This window comes from Cryptomeria japonica, chromosome 6 (genome assembly GCF_030272615.1).
Source record: "Cryptomeria japonica chromosome 6, Sugi_1.0, whole genome shotgun sequence".
Taxonomy (NCBI): Eukaryota; Viridiplantae; Streptophyta; class Pinopsida; order Cupressales; family Cupressaceae; genus Cryptomeria; species Cryptomeria japonica.
The window spans coordinates 346,499,840-346,524,309 of NC_081410.1; positions in this window are offsets into that span (position 1 = coordinate 346,499,840).

Genomic DNA, 24,470 nt, shown 5'->3' on the forward strand with positions numbered 1-24,470 from the left:
CGGGGACACCCTTTGATGCATTAAATACAATGATTACAGACACATAACTACATCAATGATAAGCAGATAGATCATTCCACAGACTCACCAAATTTAGAAACAAATTACAGATTGGCTGAATCTATATAAACCACAAATAAAAAGGAGCTTTACCATCTTTCCCATGGAAACTTCTCTCAAAATATCTAATCTTTGTTGAAACAAACTTCATAACTGCATTCCTCATCTTGAGAGCTTTACGGTGCTATATTATACTTGCCATTTTGAGTAAAAATAGAGCCCTGTGTGAATTAATCATTATGTGGCTGTGTCATTTAAATTTTTCAATTTTCTTATATAGTTTCAACTATATATTAAACTAAATTTAACTTTGATTTTTGGCTCTTTTTATGCCTTGATGCCCTGCCACGTGGTGATCTCTGATTGGTCGATGGGGTCCACTGGGCACCACCTCAGATGACACCTCATCACTGCCACGTGTCTTCTTTGTCACTTCCACTTGTCTATCCACTTGTACGCAATGTGTGCGCCACATCACCGCCACCTATGCAGCATTAGGACGGGACCTCCCTGTTGCACTGTCATGTCACACTGCCACCTGGATTTCGCTACTTCATGATGGGTAACGACTAAGCAACTTCAAGCTCTGAAATCATGCAAGCCATTGGATCACCGTGAACATGCTCGATCTTTAACTTTTTCACTTTCACTGCATTTTCGGCTTGGGCTTTTCGCCATTTCACAGCGCTTAACTGGCGAGCTTCTTTCCTTTGTGAAGTCGCGCTAGCTGTATGATCTCTCGAAGCTCCATGGTCTTTAACTCGCTCCTTCCCTACAAAATTTCACCTGCCTTGGGAACCATGCCTACGTGGGGTCCACATGTGGCCATCGCTCAGCCTTCATGGTCACCTTGGGATCCACACCCACGCGTGTGGGGTCCCTTTGGGCACCCAGCAGGCACCGTCTGTCAAATGCCTTGATGGCTTTGACATATTAGATGAGTGGAGCCTTATAATTAAATACCAAAAAACATGCCCGCCAAGCCAATGTGGGATTAAGGCTTATGCCTGGAACAGAATGTTTTGAAGGTTTTCTCTGCAACTGCCAAATGCATTGCTTGGAGTTTACAATGCCTTTCTCACATGCCACGCATAGCAAGGAGAGGATGGGAGACCATGTGATGGAGGATACTACTGCAGTTTATTTGCTTGAAACATTTTTAACGCTGCTCTCTTATCATGCCACTCAAAAGATCATTTCCTTTACACTAGCCAATGCACAATCTTGGGAGCTGATACAAAATTTTAAACTCCACTCCATCCATCTTCAATGCCTTTGTATTTGATTTAAGTTTTAAAACATCATTTACCATATCATTTTCTGTGATTGCTGGTAACTATTTTGCCTCCTCCTCCACGTTATATGTTCTCCTTGGAAATCTTCAACAACTCCCTCTTCAATCTGCACGTAGAAGCCTTGGAGGTCCTTTGCATCTCCCTTTGCATACCATGTGAACTACATGTAGGGGAGGGTAAATGCTGGCAAGGCTTTAAGCCTAATGGTTTCCTTATACGTGGAGGCTTCTACATGCTCCCTTCTGCAAACTCCACCTCAAATGCAGTAGGGAGGAGCTGGCTGGGCATTATGCCCCCATTGCAATTGCACTTTTCTATTTTAAAAAGAAAACCCCACGTGACCAAAGGAGAAGGTAAGGTTGTTGGGGTCCAATGCCTTGCTGAACACTACGCAGTGTAAGGAGGACATGTCATTGATTTGCATTTGCTGAGAACATCAATGCCCTCTACCCGTCATCACGTGCCATTGAAGATGGGCATTCAACCTACCAATATGCATTTGCTTGAATGTTTTTACTACTGCTGTATTGCCTCCCCTACAACTCAAAGGATCCATGCATGGGAAGTGGAGGATATGACTAGCATTCATTTGCCAATTTCATTGCTCCATGTTTCAATAAGCCTTTTGCCATGCCATGTGTGGGGGGAAATTGATTTGTAACTGAGAATTTGCATTTGATCAATAACAGTCAACCATCCTTTTGGAATTTTCAAATATATCTGCTTGAGGACTAGATCCTGATGCTCTTGTTGACTATTAGACCATACACATTCCATGTTCTGGACAAGAAGGGCCATATTCTCCATATCTCTATCTGAAATCTCTCCACAATTATTAGAATAATAAACACCTAGTTTGCAACTTTCTCTAGCATCATGATTTTTCAAATGGGAGATTGCATGCCATGAAATGGGAACAATTTGCCACAAAAATTAGTGCACAAGCATGAGCCAAGTCGGGCCCCAAAGTGGGTCCGACTAAAAAAAATTTTGTTTTCATGCAACTGACTTGTGAAATACCTCAGGAACCTTAGACTTGCCTCTGGAATTGATCAGCACCATTTTCAAATTATTAAATTGAGTTTCGCAACTTTCAGGCATTTGCGCCACATTTTCGCATTTAATCGCGGAGACATATTTTTCAAGCCAGTCAAAACACCTTTCTGGAGCTCGCCATCAGATAGGCATGTACTCTCATATACAAGCATGAAATCTACCAAACAGTTTCTCAAGAAGAGTCCCGAGTGAAGAGATATTAATTGGCGAAAATGACCAACTGGCTTTGTCGACACTGCAGACCTGATGAAGTCAATGTTTGGCAACACATGATGCCTTTCTCAAAAATATCAAACGACCTCCATAGGCCCTCAAATTTGAAACATAGGTACCTTGAAGTACATATTAAATCTTTGAATTCTCAATTCGATCAAAAGTCTGACTGGGTGCAAATGGCACACATGAAAATAGCTACATTAACTGATATAGCACTGAAAGTAAAAATCACTGAAAATGAGGACTCAATGAACCCTTTTGAAAACTGATCAAACAGATTGGTAGGAGCCTGGAATTGGAAACATAGCTCATCATTTATACCAACATTATCCTATAACAAACATTATGTCATAACACTTACTGATGCAACTTTTACACTTATGTGAAACAGGGTTCCGACTAGCTGTCGAAACAAGGACCTGCCAAAACATACAAACTGCAAACGGGTTGATCTTCAAAAACTGAGCAGATGGATTCATTAAGACTTGAAATTTTGTATTCTTACTCAAATTTATGTATACAATTCAATCCATTTTGAAATTCTTCATGATGATCAACGGAGCAAAAGATATAATTCCTTAAAGTAGGCTACTCAATAAAATCTGCATTTGTGCCTAAAATGCACTTTCAGCTCACCCCTCGAAATGGGTACCTAAAAAACTTATCCATACTGAAATCTAAAAGTTGCACATCACTGCATAGGCCAAATGAAAGGTGTACAACAAGTTTCCAAAGCCTTACCCTTTGAAAATCAACTGTCTCCATTTTGCCCTCTCTCTAACTATGCCATTCAAACTGACTCATTTGGAAATGCAAAGCAAAAATTTGAATTGGGCCTCAAAAGTTGACTCAATTTTAATGAGTCCCAACATTGTACTTTCTTGTCCTTTCCTGGTATACATCATTAGCAGGCCACGAGAAATTAATCACTTTTCCCTTCGTCTTGGCTAATCTTTTCTAAGAGTTCCTCATTTTGTTGACCTCTGAATTTAGAAAACCATAGTCTGATTTGATTTTCTCTATCTCCTCAATTGTTTTGACAAATAAGGAAGTATCATCTGAATCAATGATTCCTTTTATTCTTAATGATAGGTTGGCATCTAATTCATTAAGCCATATTTGTTTGTCCTTCAATTGAGTTGGACTGGCAAAACCCATTGGGAATAATTCAAATACTTGATCAATGTACTCTTTATTGTACAAATTGATCTTTTTGTCTGCATTAACTACTCCTTCTGCTAACTTTGCTAGATCCTTTGCTGTGTCACAAGTGGATTTGATAATGGGGTCAGCCCCTGACTCATCATAAGATACACAAATAAGTTCTAGATCCTGCTCCCTGGGTTTCCATTTGTCAAAAATAGGGATCAGAACAACCCTTTCTCCATTGAGCTCATTCCACATGTCCAAAATCTTTCTCATGTTGTTTTACATTAATGAGGATCCTATGTTGTCAGTAAAACTCAAAATTGTAGCCCTCACTCTCTCTTCATATTTCTTTGCAAATAGGGCTTGAGCCTGTTTTAGCTTTTCCAACCCATGGGGAGTGATCTCAACCAATTGGGAACTAGAAGGTGCTAGAGATGGTGGGAATTCAATGATGGGGCTAGTAGGTGGAGGCCATGTAGTCGAAGAGGCGACCATCAGTGTTGAGGACTCATCTTGATGGTATTGTCCTACCAACTGGCTTTTTAACTTGGCAAGAATGTTATCTTTACCCATTACTTCTTCCTTGGCACTATTGTAAGCTTTTAAAATTGTCTCCAGCTTAGCTTGGAGATCTGCCTTTTCCTTTGCTTCTTTCTCTTCCACTGCAACACTGAACTTTGCAAACTGTGCTTGCAGCTTCTACTACCCCTGTGTCTTGGACTCTTTTAACAATCATGCCTCCAAGGTAGCTTGACCCTGGGGTATCCTTTTTATTTCTATGTTCATCTCTTTTAAGAGATCACATGACCAGGGTAGCATTATCCTTGCTAAAGGTCACTCCTTCCATTGGTTTTGTCTCCTTCCTCACTGCATCAAGAATCAATGCATCATCTATATCCCATTCAGGGAGAATCAACACACCAGCTTTATCCAACATCTCTTTTCCTTTCTCATGAGTGATTGCTTTGAAATCCTCCATCATTTCTTGCTTAACCTCTTCCTCCACTTGGGTTGCATCCTTGAGAGGTTGTTCACTTACCTTTTGCTCACATCTGAACTTGAATTCATGAATATTTTGCTTCCATAAAAACTGCATAAAAGCTCCTGATGTGACAAAATTACTGTTAGCTAGGAATTCTTCACTAGCTTGCTTAACAGTAATGTCTAATTCTTGGCCCTTCAACTCACCATCAGTCAAATCCATTTACACACTAGGTGGCCTTTCGGGCATCCCCTCTTGGGTCTCCTCATTGGTATAGGCAATCTCACCGAGACTCCCTAACTGCAATAATTGTTCAGCCACAACTTGTTCATCTCCAATGTGGATAGGAGACTAAGATGGAGAATATTGAGGCTCATCAGTTTCAATTTCCTTTCCCACTCTTTATCTCTTAGGGGAATCCTGAATGTCAATGACATCTTCAATCTTCCTTTTCCCTTTTGAAGTGGAAGGCTCACCTGTCACTGGCATCATCACAGTGTACTTTGACTTCTTGCACATTACATAGTCACTAGGTGGGATAGCTCTAGCAAAGGTAGGCTTAGCCAAGACCATCTTAACCTTATGAGGCGCAATTTGCATTATGACCTTTCTTTTTTCTTTTAAGGTCTGCATGAGATCTTCAAAATAAAGAATCAGGAATTTTATTTTCTCCTCAAATGGATTGAAGCTAGAAAGAGGGTCATAGCTAGTGTCAAATTGATGGATAAAATCAAGGGCTTTCTTATATGCAACCCACTTCTCCTTCATCAGTTCCTACTCATCTAAGTTGAATTCATTTCTAATCAAATCTTCTAGGAACTGAAATTGATGTGGCCTACCTCTACACACTGCTCTTTTTTTGAACGTGCCGTTGAAAAAGTCTTCAGGGTCTGCACATCTTGACACTGCAGTTGACAACTTATATGGCTTAAAAAATTCTTCAAAATATTTCCATCCACCCTTAGTGATTACAAAATGGTGGGCCATGGTAATAGTTGGGAAAATTGTCCATTTACGCTTGTTAGTTAACTCAGCCTCCTGCACTCCTCCAATCTGCCTTAATACTTCTGCAATCCCTATCTTTAATGGGACCTAATAGGGTAGTAAATAGGGGGTGCCTCTAAATCCAAAAACTCTAAAAATAGTAGACATAGGGTACAAATATATGTCTCCCCAATTGTGAACAATCTTGATATCCTCTGCAAACTCCTTAGGTCTGAGAAACTCCAAAAGAGCCTTAGGAATTCTAGGGTTTTCTCTGCATAGAAGAATCCTAATTTTAGATGCAAAGCATCTATCAAACTTTAGGTAACTTGCATCCTCTCTATCCCAAGATAGAATAGTGCTCCACAATTACACTAGCATCTCCTCTTTATCCTTTATCTTGATTAGGTACATTTCCTTTGCAAAGTAATCAACACCTTTGAATAAGAACATGTGCATTAACATGGAATACCTTCCAAATGGCCTATCTACCTTACCATTCTTGATTCCTACTACCCCTTTATGAATTGCATCAGCAAGGGATGAGGCATAATCAAATTTTATTGCTATGGTGGGGTTTAGAATTTGTGCAATCATTAACATATAATGGGTTGGCATATTCTTTTCAACATCTTCTCCAAAGATCTGGCATAATGCCCAATACATACTCTTAGCTCTCAGAGTAAATAAGTTGAGAGAGAATGGTTCCATTGTGCTGGGGCCTACAACTATTAACCCCCCTATCTTTACAAAGAATTCTTTCAATGGGCCATTTCTAAGATGATCCCTTTGTGCGCTGTAAACATGAGCTAACGACTCAAAGTCAATAGGCTCTAACAAATTGGAGGACTCACTGAGTTTAAACACTTTCCTGAATTCATCTTCATTTATCTCAATCAAGACTGATCCCTTTATGTTCCTGATGGATCTTGCCACAGGGTCATAATTCTGTGCAATCAAGGCTAACAGATCTACATCCATAAAAACACCTGGGACCACAAGATTTCCTACATCTTGTTCCCATATGCCATTCAAAGGAGTTGGGGAATTCCTTTGCCCAAAACCAACTTTGAATAGTCCTAAGCCTGACAATCCTATTTTAGGGTCTCTCAACCAATTTCCCTTATCATAAAGGCCATCTCCAATTTTTAGATGAGGGTTCTTAGGTACTAGCTCTTTGGCCTTAGCCCCAGCATTGGTGGACATGGTTAATTGCTCTAAAAAATCATCACAGATATTTTGGTCCTGGTAATTCACCTTCCCTGTTAATTCTCTTTTGGGTGCCATTCTGGTCAAACAATTATACCACTAGAAGCTAGCATAGACCTCCAATGAAGTAATTCACATAGCAATATTTGAGAACAAACCAAGAGTTATCAAGAAAAGTACAAAAAACTTGATTATTTACCTGAAGAAAATCGCCTTGCAACAATTCGCCTTGCAACAAACTTCGATGAAACAATACTTAGCAATCAAGTTGATGCAAACTCAACAGGACAAGTTGTCATTTAAGTTTTTTATGTCACTTTGTTAGTAAATAACCAGTTGATAAAAAATTGTATGATAGATTCAGGTGCAGCTGCTAATGTAATGCCTTATGGTGTTATGAAAGAATTAGGATTATCAGTGACTATAGTATATGGGAAATTCTATGCTATGAATAATAGGGAAGTGCTTGTGATAGGTACAATGAGAGATGTTGAAGTGAAGATAGCAGCATTTCTTGAAGTGACATATAAGATGGATGTTATTGTCACTGACACTAAGCCTCATTATGGCATGTTATTATCTAGGCAGTGGGCAACAACAGTAGGTGGAAATGTCCAATTGGATTTATCTTATGCTACCATCCCAATAAATGGCAATCAAGTCAAGTTATATAGAGAACCACGTGCTCCTAGAGTAATTGAGAATGTAGATCCTAGAATTCTCAATTGCATGATTGATGTGGATCTTGACAATTTTAGAGTGCAACCAATTTTACCTCAGTTAAAAAATACTGACTCCATTGTCATTTAAGTTTTTTAGAAATTAACTCTACATGCTTCAGCTTTCTTTTCAGAATTGAATTCACGAAATCAAATTCAAAACTGGGTCCAACGAGCCATAATTTCTCTAAGTCTTTCCTCTGTTTCACTCTTTCGCTATTTCGCAGAGCATAAAACTTGTGCTCTTTTCTTTCGCGAAACAACATTGGCTATTGTATCATGGAAACTTACATCACCTTTATCTCCGTTTGATCTCTTTGCTTTAGTATCGGGTCCTACCTCCTTTTCGCCACTTCACGGACTTTAACAGTCGTGCACTTTTGCTTCGCAAAGTCATGCCAAGCGTTAGATCAAACTCAAATCATGTGGTCTTTAACTCCAACTAGGATGGTGAATCTTACTTACTAACTGCGCCTCATCTTGACGGCTAACAGTTTTTGCCATTTCGCTGAATTTAAGCTATGGGCATCTTCAGGCCATGAAACAACGAGAAGCATTGGATCAATCTTGAGATGAATGCCTTTTAAGTGGGCCCTTTATCGGGAAATACTTACCCCACTTGTTATCCGGTTAATAAACGTCGCATGGCAGCCAGCCATTAGCCCTAGAAACTTCTCTGGGTTCCACCTTTAATCTGCCAAGTGTTATCTTTATTATTCCCACATAACTGCCATTTACACCAAGGCGGGCCCTCAACCACTTTTTAAAACCACGTGTCAATCGACACATCACTATCAAGCTCTACAAAAAGAGGCAGCTTTTATGCCACGTCATGCCTCCATGTGATCTCCACCTATCTTTCACAACTTCACAAATATTATTCTTCATTTGGCTTGCAACTACAAAACCACGAGAACCGTTAGATCAAAACAAACCTGATCGGCTCTTAACTTCTGGCCCTGCCTGTCTTTGGGCCCACCGGCCTTTTCGCGACTTCACGAAGGTTATCCTACTAGCATCTTATCTTCGTGAATTCACGCAAGCCTTTAAATCTCAAAAGCTTGCTTGTTTTTTACTCCTTTCTATGGCAACCGTGCTCGGGCCCACTGCAGACCACCAACTAAACGCCTCATCACTGCTCTGTCATTGTCACCTATGGCGGGACCCTTTACCTTTTCACTATTTTTCTAAAGGTAGAACTCGTGCATCTCCCGACCACAAATCAATGGGAGCCATTGATCCTTTTCCAACCCGATCACTCTGTAACCAAAGAAGATCGCTTGTCTTTGGGACCCACCAAACCCTTTCGCCATTTCACGAAGGTTAAAACATGTTCAGCTTGATCTCATGAAACCATGTTGTCCATCCGATCAGATGAAACTTGATCAGTGTTTAGCTTCAATCCAAATCTATATGTCGAGTCCACTTTTTCCTTTCGCTACTTCATGGAAGCTAACTTTCAAGCACTTTTTGGTTGCGAATCAACGCAGGCCGTCAGATCAACAGACAGTTGCATGATGCTTATAGGGATCGACGGACATTAGAAAAGGTGAACAAAAATTAAAACATTTAAAGGGACCGCCTAGGTAAATGACAAGGGGGGAACACTTTTTATGATAAATTGACCCATCACCTAAGTGAATAAAGTAATGCCAAATTAGAAACCAGAAGGGGTTTTTCTCAGATATTGAAATGACTTTAAAACCTAAACCCTGAACCCCTTAGGACTCAAAACAATTTTTAAAGAACATGGGTGATACCTGACTCAAAAACTTCATAAAATTAGCCAATCATGGGAAAAGAATACCCATTTTTTGAACAGTGATAACAGATTCACTCTTTACAGGTTGTACCCTCCACCTATCACCAATGCATCAAATTCCCCTTCAATGGAAGAGAGATCACTATCAAAGGTGATCCACAACCTTTTCAATATTGCAAACTCTTGGAGGGGAAACATCCATATCATTGCCCACTAAATAGACCTGCGCCAACGCCTCTGTTTGACACATCAAATGTTGCCTCCACCTCATCCCAACTAGATACACAAATCAAGATCTTGGATTATGGATGTGAAGAATACAAATTGGAAGATGTCTTATTAATAGGCAACCTCCCCTATCTCCTAAGTCATTTGGAAAACCAAAAGAGCTCAAGAAAGACCCGAAACCAGTCATGCAATGCCAAAATACCACCTTCTAGCAATGGGGCCCACTTGATGAGGAGAGCCTCGATGCAGATGTACCCAAAAGCATTAGCTATCATCAAAAAAATATCCAAAAAGATGTACCCAAAAGCATCAGCTATCGTCGAAAAAATGGGTTACAAAGGACACGACTTGGGACTAGAGGAGAAAGGAAGAAAAGAACCCACAAATACTATCTCCTACAAGTACAAGAGAGGCTTTGGGTACACCCGGGTGCCTAAGATTACTATCGCAAGTGCCCTTTCCACTCCTTCTTTGGATATCAAAAGCACTGACGAAGAGGAGTTCCACAAAATGCCTTATGAATACAAAAATGATATCTTATTTGACTCTCACATCAATACCATCTCCCCCTTCACACGAGCTACATCTTGTCCATCCTGAACTCATAGACTGGGGCCAATGAGACAAACCCACTTTAGACATCTGCGTCGATGATAATGCCAAATCTGGAAGATTGTAACAGAATAGAGAGTATTCAACTACAGGAAAAGGGATCCTTTGGTAGTCAAGTCAATGCCCTTAGTCTCAAAACAAAAAATCAAAGCAAAAAACATGATTCCCTAGGTGAAAACCTCTCTGAGGCACCTTTGGATGAGAAAAAAATAAAAATAAAGGGCATATCCGAAAGTGAAAACTTGGAAAAGGCACTTGACGATGAGGGACTTGACCTTCCTACCATTGGTTACCTTCCACAAGATAGATCAAATTTGCTGATAGAAGAAACAAATAGTATCAACATGGGCACCGAAGTCATTCCAAAAAATATGCTCATTGTCAAGTCCCTCGCAAAAAAAAGAGAAAGAAGATTTCATCAACTTCCTTACAGAGGTAAAAATCAATTTCGCATGGTCCTACGCCGATATGCCCGGGTTGGATCCTACCTTGGTAGTTCACAATCTCACCATCCGCCCAGATGCAAAACCTGTAAAACAAAAATTGCACAAAATGCACCCCCATATTGCACTCCTAGTCAAGGCAGAACTCCAAAAGATGTTAGACGCATAATTCATCAAACCAATAGACTACACTGAATGGGTCTCCAACATTGTACCTGTCGGAAAACCTGCTAGGGGCATCCACATTTGCACAAATTTATGAGATCTAAATAGAGCTTGTCCTAAAGATGATTTCCTGCTCCCTAATATAGATATGATTATGGAATTTACAACAGGATATGAGATGTTGTCTCTTATGGATGGATTTTCTGGATACAACCAAATTAGGATTGCAGATGACCATGGTTGAAGATATTAAGCAACACTTCACGACAATCAAGTTTGATCAAGTCCCACGGACAAACAATAGGGTTGCAGATGCAATAGCCACCATTGGCTCCCTCCTTGAAATGCCAGTACATAGTAAGAAGTGTGAGTTCTTGGTTTAGCAACTATTTATATCGACATACGACCTACCAGAATTTGAAATGGTGTGTGTACTCATTGGTCCTGAGTCCCCTTGGTACCAAGAAACCTTCTCTTTCCTAAAAGACAACACCATTCCCCCACATCTTACCAAAACCCAACAACAAACATTCATTCACCGATGTGCTTGTTACACCATCCTTGGAGACACCCTATTCAGAAGACATTTTGATGGTTCCCTTTTAAGGTGTTTAGATAAACAAGAGGCAAAAATGGGGATTATGTGAAGTACATGAGGGCATCTATGGGGCACACTCAAGTGGGCTCACCTTGGCTAAAAAACTTCTAAGAATAGGATATTATTGGCCTAAAATGGAAGTAGATGCATATAACTATGTGAAGAAATGCATCCCTTGCCAACAACATGGTGATAATATTCATGTACCGTCACAATAATTGCAGCCATTCATTATGCCATATCCCTTCTCACAGTGGGGGCTTGATCTCATTGAGAAAATCCACCCTTCATCCTCAAATGGATATAAATTCATTATCACCGCCACCAAGTATTTCACCAAGTGGGTAGAGGCTATCCCTCTTACTTTTACCACTGGTAAGAAGATATCCAAATTCATCGTGAACTACCTAAGCTATCGATATGGCATTCCAAAAGTTATTATTATAGATAATGACAGACAATTTAAAAACTAGGATGTCAAAGAACTCTACCAAAAATTCAACATCCAACATCGCTTCTCCACCCCATATTACCCCCAAGGAAATGGTCAAGATGAGGCTTCTAATTAAACCCTAATCAAAATCCTCAGAAAGACAGTCAATGAAGCTGGTTGTGATTGGCACCTCCAACTCCATCTCGCTTTGTGGGCCTACCACACCTCCATCCATAGCCCCACAGGCACAACCCCTTATTCCCTGGTCTTTGGTACCAAAGCCATCCTTCCCCTTGAGATCGAGATCCCCTCTCTAAGGGTATCGCTGCAAAATATCCTACCAGATGAAGAATATAGAATTGCTCACTTACAAGAGCTAGAATTGTTAGATGAAAGGTACCTCAAGGCCTTGAATCATCTCCGGGTATATCAAAACCGTCTGCGCATGAGTTATCACAGAAAATTCAGAACTCAGGAATTCCAAATTGGTGATCTTGTCCTCATGGAGAATCAGAAAAACCTACAAGAAAGAGAAAACAAAGGCAAGTTTGAGCCTAATTGGCTTGGACCATATATAATCACAACAAAATATGGATCAGGAGCTTATCACTTGGCTACTCTTGAAGGCAATCTTTTGTTTGATCCAATGAATATCATGCACCTCAAAAGATTTTATGCCTAGTCCTCAGAAAGTCTTAAATTGTCAAAAAATGAAAAAAATCAAAAAATCAAGAAAAATACAAAAAAATCAGAAAAAGAAAAGAAAAATATAATTCATCCATTAGTGAAAACCACTTTGTGGTGCTATGGACAATTACCTTGGTGAAAAGCTCCATGCAGGCGCCAAGGTAAATAACCGGATCCATTGTCTATCAAGTTGATACTATAAACACCCTCCATCCAGTCCACCCATTTGCAACATTCCTTCCCTTCCACCTCCCAATAAAACACACGTATGATGATGAGTCTTCACCTGAGTCATGAATAAGGAATGTCCCATCAAACTGAGCTTATGTGCCTCTATGTGGGCTTCAAGAAGTCTTGACAACAGTCCTAAGTCTGCAAGTCAATCTTCAAAACCATAGGATCACTTGCCTAATCCAAAAGTCCACTTTGCCCTAGGGATGAATTCTTCCCTTGCCTGGCAACCTAATCCTCCATCCTAATCCTACTCTTGGCAAGAGGTATCAGTTGGTCATGAGTGAGTGACTTGTTTGGTTTATTGGATTTTTCATTTAGACTTGCATCTTTTGCCCTATGACTACAACTATCTACGACTGCTTGGATCTGCCATATCCAAGTATGCTACAATAGCTGCATACTGGGGCATATTTTCATAGCATGGCATGTTTTGGATCTCTCTTGTATAAACCGGTGACCTGGTACTAGTATTTATCAACACTTACCTTCTCGTGTACAAGAGGTATCAGTGTGTTTGAGGGTTTTCTTGCACATACCCACAACTTTGTATTAGTGTTTCTCAATACTTGCATAGCTGTGTTTAAGGAATTCCTATTTATCTTAGAGTCATTCCACACCTTGGGTTTCTCATGGCATCCTAATTCCTATAATTAGTAGTGCAAGTCACCCAAGGCAATATCAAACTAGGTTGGCTCTCCACATTTTCTTTTGTGCACAAATTCCACCATAATTCCATAAAATCCTAAATCCAATAATCCCATTGAGTCCTCAATTTCCTCCATTTCCCATTTATTCCATATTCTTCTATTTTTCTATCTAAGATCATTGTGTTATTATTGGCATATTCCCTCTTTGTATCATTCATTCACATCATATAGATTGCATTACCTATTTCATTACACTACTCATTTAGATAGTCATTTTTCCACAAACATTTATCACATAGGTTGCACTTAGATTTCATCACATAAATAAAAGACATTAGTTCATCCATATAACATTACACTCATTTAGATTGCATCACAAATCATTTTACATATACATATCTATCATACATCTGCATATATACATATCAAAAAACATAAATCAATCATCTTGCATCCAAAAACATGTCAGCAATAGATCATAAACATACATGTATAAGAATCCACACTGCATGACAAATACGTCAGTACAACATATCCATAATTGCATTCATACATTGCATCACAAGGAAAACAAAGAGAATCCATCATAATAAAAGGCACACATATCATCCATCATCACCAAATCATGTATATATATATATATAAAGAGGTAAATATGTTTGTCATAATACAATGATTTCCCCGAAGGGTCAAAAATATGATACATAAACCAAAGGAGCTAAGTCTCCCTTCCTATCTCTCCACCCCCCTCTTTTGTACCCCCCCACCCGATCCTCCTACCTCCCCTCCTCTCGGTGGCCAAAAACCCACTGATCCACCTGTCTGTTGACTCTGGGTCCTGTGAGATCATACACTCTTAGTGTACGAGGTTGCCCGTTGTGCTGCCGGTACTACTCTATGATACAATCCCCTATAGTACTCTACCTCTCAAGCTGCCCTTTCTGCCCTATCCCGCTACTGCATAATATCAACATATATGTGCCCAAGACCTATAGGAACCAACACCTGGTGGACTGCATCCCTCTCCCCCCATAGTTGTGTCACATCCACCTCTACCCTCTGTACCCTAGCCTCAACCCCTGCTAGCTCAATGTCCAGTCGATGAATAACATCTTGTAGACCTGCTATGGCTGTCCCTATCCGGGCCTCTTCCAGCATCCTCTCTGACTTCCCTCTCCTCCCTCAAGGAATCCACCTCTGTCCTCGCGGTATGAAGGCTCTCCATCAAATCAGATATCTCTCATATCAATCGCTCCACCTATGCCCCCATACTCAACCTCTAAGCCCTCTCTACCTATAACTCATCCTCAATACAATGAAGCCTCACTCGAATAGTGTCTCTCTCTTGCTGTAATCTATCATAATCATCTTGTGTCACCCCTCCCCTCTCCTCCACCTGTGCCTCAGGAATATCCATAGGTATAGCCTCCTCTCCCTCGCCAACCATGGCCTCCGCAACCTCTCCTACTAGGGCATCCTCTCCCTCTCCCTCTCCCTCTCCCTCCTCTGGATCCCTCCTCCATACCACCTAGACTCTCCTTTGTCCACCTGCATCACACCCCGTGATAACCACAACTCTCTCTCCCAAGCCATCATTCTCCCCACCAACCACCTAGTCTACCGTTGGCTGTAGCTCCTCATCCTCCAAAACCCCAAGAATGGTGAGCCACACTGGCAAGTGCCCCTCCCATGAGCTCCTATATCCACCTGTGGTGCCTGGATCCTCCGCCGTCCCCATCCACTCATCCCAGACCAAGTGAAATATTGTCTAGAAGCTCATCCTACCCTCCAAGGGACTCGCTGTCGGGCCCCAATATCTGACCTCCCGTGTAATCTGAGGATACACCAGAATATCATTGTGCCCCACGCATACTGTTGGCCATCATAAACCATGAAGTATAAACACTTGCTCCATCCTAGAGGAAATCCATGTCCGCCCAAATCTAGAATGATCCGCCCACTCAAGAATCCACAAATAACCAAAACCAGCCAAGGAATCTGCCGAACACCCATTGCCCGGCCCAAATGCATCCTGCTCCTATCCAACATCAGTGGAGTCTCATACTCACACACCTCCCGAAGATAAAAATCAGCTGCATCTAACTGATACTCAGGGATAACACCATGAATGGAGATCTTCAAGATCCTCCAAACATCCAAAAGAGTAATTGTGGCCTCTCTAGCTGGCAAACGGAAGGTGTTATATCGACTATCCCACCTCTCCACTAGTGTCGTCATCATAGTAGTATGCGCTCGTATCCTCGGCCAACTGCCTACATAATGTAATCCCAGCGGAGCTAGCACCTCCAGCTCATCATGGCCTAACTCATGATATAGGCTAATCGTAGCAAGCCAATTCTCTCTCAAAGCCAACGACCCCATCTCCACCTGCATTCATCAGACCAAATCATTACTTCCATGCCCAGAAAAATTCTCTCCTGACCTTTGGAACCAACCATACCCTCCCCCTATTCCAAAATTCTAAGCCAAAACGTCATTTCCCCCTTCCCAGGCGCACGCGCTGATCTATACAGCACTCGCACCAAAACCATGACGCTTACACCAATCGGCAGGTGCTCTCACCAGCAGATACTCCTACCCCACTCAGGCCCCCATTTCTAGACCAGTCGATGCGAGCGTCCACGCAACACCATGGGCACTCACGTCAAAGCATAAGTAACCACACTAATCCCCCCATTTCCCCCAAAAGACCCCTATTCTACCTGACCTCACAATGAGCCCCCGTGCTAATCACTAGTGCTCCCGCTAACCTAGGGGCACGTGTGCTGAAACAATGATCAATGTGTGTGCCTCGTCTAACCTAGACCCCCATTTCTAGCCCTGAATTCTACCCAAATTAAAAATTCCAAAGGGGGGGCATAGTCCTACATACCGGTGGTCCATAGCTGGTCAGTCAGTCGAATTGTCGGATCCTCTCAGCGCAATGATCACAAACTAGAATGTGGTCCATCTCTCCTTCTCTTCTTCTTCGCTCTGAGTGGCTCCAAGGCTTGTGTGTAACAATGACTCCTCGTTGGGCCCATTGTGGCTTATATGGGCCCCCGTGAGGGCCCCTTTCCTCTGCGGTCTCACATCTTCTATTCTTCCTTCTAAATTTTCCATGTTTGCTTCATATTTCTTCCTCACTTATCTCTTCCACTAAAATTCTTCTTTCTTTATTTTCAAGAATTTTTCGTCTTTTTTCTGAAAAATTCTCAAGGGGGCATACACCTCCCATGCTTTACGCTGGGGCATAGGATTCTTCTTCTTCTATATTCTACTCATCGCCAAATTTGCCACTGCGTAAAAGAGGGGCAAAATGTAGACACTTAAAAATAATTATTTTAATTATTTTTAATTCCTCACATAATTAATTTATTAATTAATTATGCAAATTCTAATTCCCCTCAATATTAATTAATTACAATTAATATTGTCACTATAGTATGTGATTGATTTATTTAATAAATCAACCCCTCTTTTTATTCTTCTAAAAATTAAATCTTCTCAAATCCTCCTCTTAGCTAATTAATTTCAATTAATTAGTTAAACTACATGATTCCTACAAATCATCTTCCTAATCCATCATTAACCTAATAAATTCTTCTAGAAACTCACTAAACTCACTTAAACTTATTCTTCTAATTTTTAATTCCCTCCACTCATTCTCTCTCCTAGTCAAATCCTCCTACAAATCTTATCCCACCTAACCTTTCCTCTAATCCCCCTCCTAATGAGTTTCTAGTGATGATTAGCCACAAAGTCAACTCCTTGTCCCTTCCATCCAACTACTATCCTTAAATGCTCTTTTCCTAGGTGAATGTGAAATCTCACATTCCTCTAGGCATCTCATCTCCCAAGGAATTTTTTAATTACTTCTTATTCCTCCAATCCCCATGATCATTTCTTATCCTACTTTCTAGGAAATAAAACTATCTAAATTAAGCACTAATAAAGCAAGGAGTCGCAATTGACATGCAAGTCTTTGCCTTGAATTCTAGTTAACTACTACGAAACTGTGATTGGGTGAGCATTAAGAAAATGGTGTTGCATGAGCCAACAGCTCATAATCAAACAAAAAATTGCTCAATAATTAAGGTACATGTTGGAGCAGCAGTTGAAGTTCCAGTACTAGTGACATGCAAAATTATTCAAAAATATCATGCTATCATTAACAAATATATGTTCATCTTTTACTTCTTTTTATAGCTCTTGTAGTTGCTAATGAATAATGAAACTACCACAGTAGGAGGACTAGCAACATAATTTATTCTCAACTTGAACTTCTTCGAAATCTCCTCTGTATTCTTACTTTCATCTTCTAATTTCTCTATTATCCCTGAAGCCTGTTGACATTGAGTTATCAGGTATGTATATCTATCCATTAACTTGACACAAAACTCAGCAGAAGTTGTAAAATAGCATGCTACATATGAGTCCCACTGATGGAGTACATTGTCCTCCTCCAAATGTCCAACACTGAGAATACCAAGCCCAAAAATACCTAACAACCTCTCTACAAACTTATCATATTTCTTTATTGACCCAAGGGGAGGAAGATGAGAATATGTTATGTCCTTTCCATACTGCTGAAGAATCTCAATCTTTAATTCTAATATATATATAAGATTGCAAATTTCCAATACTATCTCCTCCCAAGAGATCTTCCTCCATTATGATATCTTCTCCAAAATTCAAAATCTTATTCAAAATCTCATATTGTTGAGAAAAAATGTTGAGATTTTGCTCCCATTGTTGAGAGCATGAATCCAAAGCTCTTCCTATCTATGAGGCTTTCTTATATACCTCTAGAATATTTTGCAAAAACAATCTAATTTTAGAAGCATTATTGTGTGCCCATGTTTTTGATGTTGCGGCCGCCTTTCTCACTTTAATGAGTGTTATCACGTATCCTTCTGGAAGTGATGAAGTTGAAGGAAAACTATCATCTACACATGCATCCAGTGGCTTCAACATTTCTACAAGCAGCTTCTTATATTTGTTCCAACTGTGCTTTAACTTATGTCTGAGAACTATGTTCTTTATCCATCCCGCTCCTTACTGCATTGGTGGAAAATTCCAAAGTATCTAATTCTTCGTACTTGGTCTGTTTACCCAATCTAACTTGTGAAACTTGGTATTTAGGGGAGCTTTCTCTTTCAAATTTTATAGGAGCTGCAATATTTGCAATCACCTAACCAAAACCTAGAAAAATGATGTATGGTCTTTTCCTTCTTTGTTTTCCTTGGCTCTTCAGTGATTACTTGTTGTAAGGTGATTTTTGGCAATATCACTTTCTTCTTCTTCTTCTCAAAGGTGAAACTTAGACACCATGGTGTGTCTTCATCCTTGTCACCTTCATGTGCTACGATCTCCGCAGTCACCTTGTGTACCTTTCGTAATTGCTCTTCTTCTTCATGTTTCTCTTCCTCTTGATTCTTACCTTTGCCCTCTTCTTGCCCAGGAATTTGAACATCTTTGGTTGAAGTAACCCATGGAGCTTGGTTTGTTTGGAGAGAAATATCAATATTCAATTGTTGTTGTTTATGCAACTCTCCTAACCTTTCACTCACTTATTCTTCAAACCCTTTATCGACTTTATCTATCTCTTTCAACCCTCCTTCAGCCTTTATTTCCTTGAACAAAGTTTTTTGGTCCTCAGGAGTTAAAACAAGTCTTTGATCATGTTCATCATCAGGCTCATCTTTTTCTTGCTCCCCTTTAGCTGGTTGCTTCTCTAGTTGATCCTGCTCATCCACATCCATGGGATCCACCTATTCTTGTTTAGGCACCTATGAGTGTTTCCCAAGTCAAACATATTTCATTCTTTTCTTTTTCTCAACTTTCCTTCATGCCAATTGTATAATATGGTGTTCATCCTTGTGATCAGAATCGGACTCAATATTATGAATGGTCACCCTTTCAGTAGTAGGAGTCATTACAGGTGTATTCTTTTGTATTAACAGGAGTGAATTTATTGATGTTGTAGAAAATGTATCAGCCAGTGTAGACATTGACATTGTCACAGGAATTGCAGTAGTTGACAATGTAAAAATAGGAGGTTGTGTTGTTGTAGTAGGTGGAGGTTGAGTTGATGTTGCTATTGTGTTAGGAGGAGGTTGAGTCTATGTAGATATTCCTTCATTAGCCTTTCCTTGCTCATTTCTCTCTATGGCGCCTTCTCTTGGCATTTGGCTGATAGCAACCCTAACAAGATATATTGCTACAAGTGGCACAACTCCTAATCCCTTCCTTATTCCCAAATCTATTGCTTTCTTTAACAACTCAAATTTTTGCATTTATATCTTTACCTGTTCCATGAGCTCCTCTGTGGTTGGCACATGCCCATCAACTTCCTCAGGTTCTATAGATGTGTTCTTTCTAGAACCAAACCTTATTCTTCGGGTATATTCCCTATGTACCTTTGACTGAGGATTATTAGTGGTTGATTCTATCTATTTTCCTTTTGAGGCACTAGGCCTAATCCTCAAACTTAGCAATTGTTTAGTTATTTTTATAACATTTTAAGCTACTAATCTATATCTACTTCTTCTCAAGTCCCAATCATATTATTGGTGAAAGGGGATTCTTATCAATTCCTTGCTACTTGTAAGTTTGGTCTAATAGCTCATCATCATCCCTCAATTATTTAGGAAGATTCATCTCTATTTGAAAATTTCTTATTTGTGGAACTGAGAGCCGAGAATAATTCTTCTCTCTAACTTCAAATTTGTCCTGAAGGTTTGCCCAAAAGTCTTCCAACTTTGGTTTGTGTCCATCATAAGCTTTTGGTATCATTTGCTTAAGTTTACCATAAGGATCATAAAGTTCTTGAGCATAATTAAATTATTTCAAATGCAACTCCTATAATTCTTGCTTAGTTACCTTAGCCACTTGAATTTTTGAACAAGAAAAATAACCAATTGTTGTAGAGAAATCCACACTAGTTTTGTTCTTTGAAGACAACAATGACTACAATCCAACCATCTGCCTGACATACTCTAAAAGTATCACCCAGTCATTAGAATATTTGGGCAGCAGCAAGGAATTTCTTGTAAAGCCACTAACCCTGATATATGTAGAATTTTAATTTCGAAGGAACCAACATCCCCATTCCCTTATTACTACCATTTCCTCTAGGCTTATTCTATACCTTGCATCACCTATGAGCTTTATGATAATAGGGAAGAGGAAGGCATCATTTATCCTCTTAAAATGTACTTATTCATTGCTTAGAGGGAGTTGAGTGTAATACTCCCTTACCTTCTTCTGCCTTTCTTCATCACTGAGTTGGCCTTCTATTTGTAGCCCCAGAAACTTGCCTACCCTAGCAGCTACCCAGATAACATAAGAAGTAAAGAAGAACTTCTTCGTTTTAAGAACATCAATCTATTGATTATTTATGTTATCTGATAATATTTTGGCCCAATCATAATATTGTTTCCCAATCAAAATAGTAGTCATATACTGGAACATCCAAGGGTGAAAATGTCAGCAATTTGGTTTACTAAAGACCTTACTCAACATGATTATCAGGTCTCACTATGACTCCTTGAAATCAGCCCTTAGAATATCATCTGCCTTTAACCCAGTCTTTCTTTCTTCTTCGAGCCAATGTTCATCCATATGTCTCTTGCAAGAAGTTGTATCTGTAGACACCTAAAAATGGTCAACGCTTGTGGAGTCATACTTTAACATTTATGCATTGCCTCATTTTAGGTTGTGCGTTGCATTAACATTTCTCCTATGTCGCGTACTTGGTTTTTATCATTTACGAACATCGAGTCATTCTTCTACATTCTTCATTCATCTCGCTCTCGAATTTGGTCTTGTCGGCAACACTATCTAGTCATGATTTTGATCGATTTTATCCTATTGCATCAATGTGCATGCTTATTTGTCATCATTTTGGACATTGTCAATCCTAATTAGGGTTTTGTCCTCCTGTCAATCTTGCGATCGATTTGTCATCAATCGTTTCTCTCTTTTCAATCTTATCATTTTGGACATCGTCAATCCTAATTAGGGTTTTGTCCTCTTTTCAATCTTATCATCTGGCGATTGGTTTATCAATCTTGTCGTTTTACGATCGATTTGTCATCGATCGTTGTCATGTTCGATCTTGTCATTTGCGATCGATTTATCATCGATCGTGGTCATTTTCAATCTTGTCATTTTGCAATCTATTTGTCATCGATTCTTGTCCTCTTGTCGATCTTGTCATTTTGCGATCATTTCGCTATCAATTGTTGTCTATCTCAATCATGTCAATTTGGATCAATTTGTCATTGTTCCTCGTCAATTGGCGCATTTTCTCAATCAAATCGTTTATCGCATTGGTCATTTATCAATTCAAAATCATGACATTAATTATCTTCAATCAAGACTTAATTGTCATTTTTGCATTTCTAATTCGTCCTCTAGGGTTTTATGATTTATTCATTTAACCTAATTTCTCATTTCTTCCTCTAGGATTACTAAATTATTTATTAATCCTAGGTCTTCTCATTACAATTAAATCTTTATTTAATTGGCTAATTATTCTTCCTCTTGTAAATTAATTAATAAATGACAAATTGTTAATTAATTTACCTAATTTATTCTAGTTCCTAATTTCCTATTTTTCCATCAATTTCTAATTCCTAATTGTCATCAATTTCAATTTTCTAATTTTCTTAATTTCCTAATTTCAAATTCCTCCTATTTCTCTCCTAATTCTATGGAAATGACATAGAAATTTGTCATAAATTGTCATAAATTCTTGACATAGAAATTTGTCATAGAATTTGTCATAAATTGTCATAAATCTTTGCATAGCAATTTGTCATAAATTGTCATAAATTGTCATAAATCCTTGCATAGCAATTTGTCATAGACATGTCATAATTTTGCTATTCTTGATTTGAATTTCCATTCGAATCACTATCATGCTAATCTTTTCATCTCTCCAATTCTTCTATAAATTGGATGATTTTCTTCAATCAAATCCCTTGATCCTTGATTCTTGAATCCCGAATTCCTATCAGACTATCGAACTTATGCTTCTAGTACTCTTGAGCTTTTCATCAAAGTCAATCTTGCTTTCAATTGTATGTGCACTTGTAGGTGAGATCCACAAATCCATTGAAGAGGAAAGAAGAACAATGGAGCCGCATGGAAGGAGCATTCAATTCTACATTTGGTTTGCATAATCTTTCATTTTGAATGCTTTGTTTTCATATCTCTATTGAGTGTGCTTAGGATTAGATCATTGCAATGTGTGTTTGGGATTGAGCTAATAATGAATAATATGTCCTTTTATATATTGCTTTGATGATTCCTAATTTCTACGCTACATTAATTGGTGAACCCGATATGAACATGCTTGGATCTAATATTTTTTTGAATGTTTTGTGAAGTTGCAGATTTTTTTGTGGAGAAATTGCAGATTTTTCTTCGAAGAAAAAAATAGTCATAATCAATTGATAACGTAAAAAATATCGTACAGAATTAAAATAAATTATTTCTGGGTTTATTAGATCACGTTGTTATCTTTCCAGATCATTTTACGGTTTGTAATTTGGATAAATATTGACAAAGTTATGACATTTTTAATTACGCTTCTGTAAATGGTCAAAATTTTGAAAAAAACAAAATCATGCAACTTTCATCTAGATTAATTTAGCTTGGCAAATAAATGATGCATTCATGCAAATTTTATCTAGATTAATCTAGGGTGGTAAATTTGATAAATTTCACATAGATTAATCTAAGAGGACAAAGAATCACAAAATTTATGGATTAATTTTGATGGTGATTCATTTCTCTTGATTTTCTAACATTGTTGGTAGCTTTGTGGTGAAACGCTTGACAAAGAATTATTTCACAAACTACTAACATACTTTATGGAGGTTCGATAGTCAAAGAATAAGCATATCAAACTTCTAACTTGGGTTTTGCAGGTTGCCTTGGAGAAACAACCAAACTGTGTGTTTGAGATTTTTAATTAGGCACTTAGTGATTTATAAGTAGGTTGGAATGAACATGTTTTTGATTTGATTGTTGAGTTTGACATTGAAGTAGGAGAGTATGCTCTCATCCTTTTAGGGTGATCAGAAATCTAGATCTTCAATACCATGCTCATGTCTTTGATTGTTTGTCACCCTTAGAGGGTCTGCCTTCCCAACCACTTTGCTTTTGTAAGCAAGTGATAATCGTGAGAAGGGAATGACCCAAAGTGAGTACGGCTAGAATTCCTTGGCATTCTAACTCACTATAAAAAAATACCCGATGAGCGAAAGCTTTGAAGGAAGTGTTATGTGGGAATTGCAGTTACTTGGGAAGTGATGACCCTTGAACTCTTTCTCATATCAACATCTAAGTAGGGCCTCTTGGTCTAAATCGTGCTTGCGCGACTACATTTGTTTGGTATCTTGATGGGCTTAATGTCTCAATCACGCTTGCATGACATCAAGGAGTAATGCTTAACAGAAATCCTTGCTAAACACCTTGTTTTAGAGGCCAAAAACCCTTCTAGTTGCTTGAGAAGGACAAATTCGGATACTTGGAAGAGATACTAAGTTCGCCATGGGGAGATTCCATGGGGACTGATGCTTGGCTGCCCTGAGAAGTGAGTGCTATGGAGGGAAGCCCGTGGGGTCAAGCATCTATGTATTCTCCTTGAATCTCATAATGAGTCTACCTCTCAAGTACCTAATGTCTTTGCCTACCATAAGGAATGTGGAAATGAGCATGTGTCTTGAGTCTAAGTTGCAATATCTTGTATTCTTTGATTGTCAAAAGTTGAATTGCATCCCATTTCAAAAAGCAAAACAAATTGATTCAAAACAAGGTTAAACATAAGAGACATTCATCCAACAAACATTCAACAAGATTCAAAGATCATCTTCCTAAACCATGGTTATCCAATATTGTTCCAAATCTTGTCTTAACATTCATGTCACTTGCATTTAGGTTCATCCTAGGTTGCATCTTGCAAATTCATTGTCACG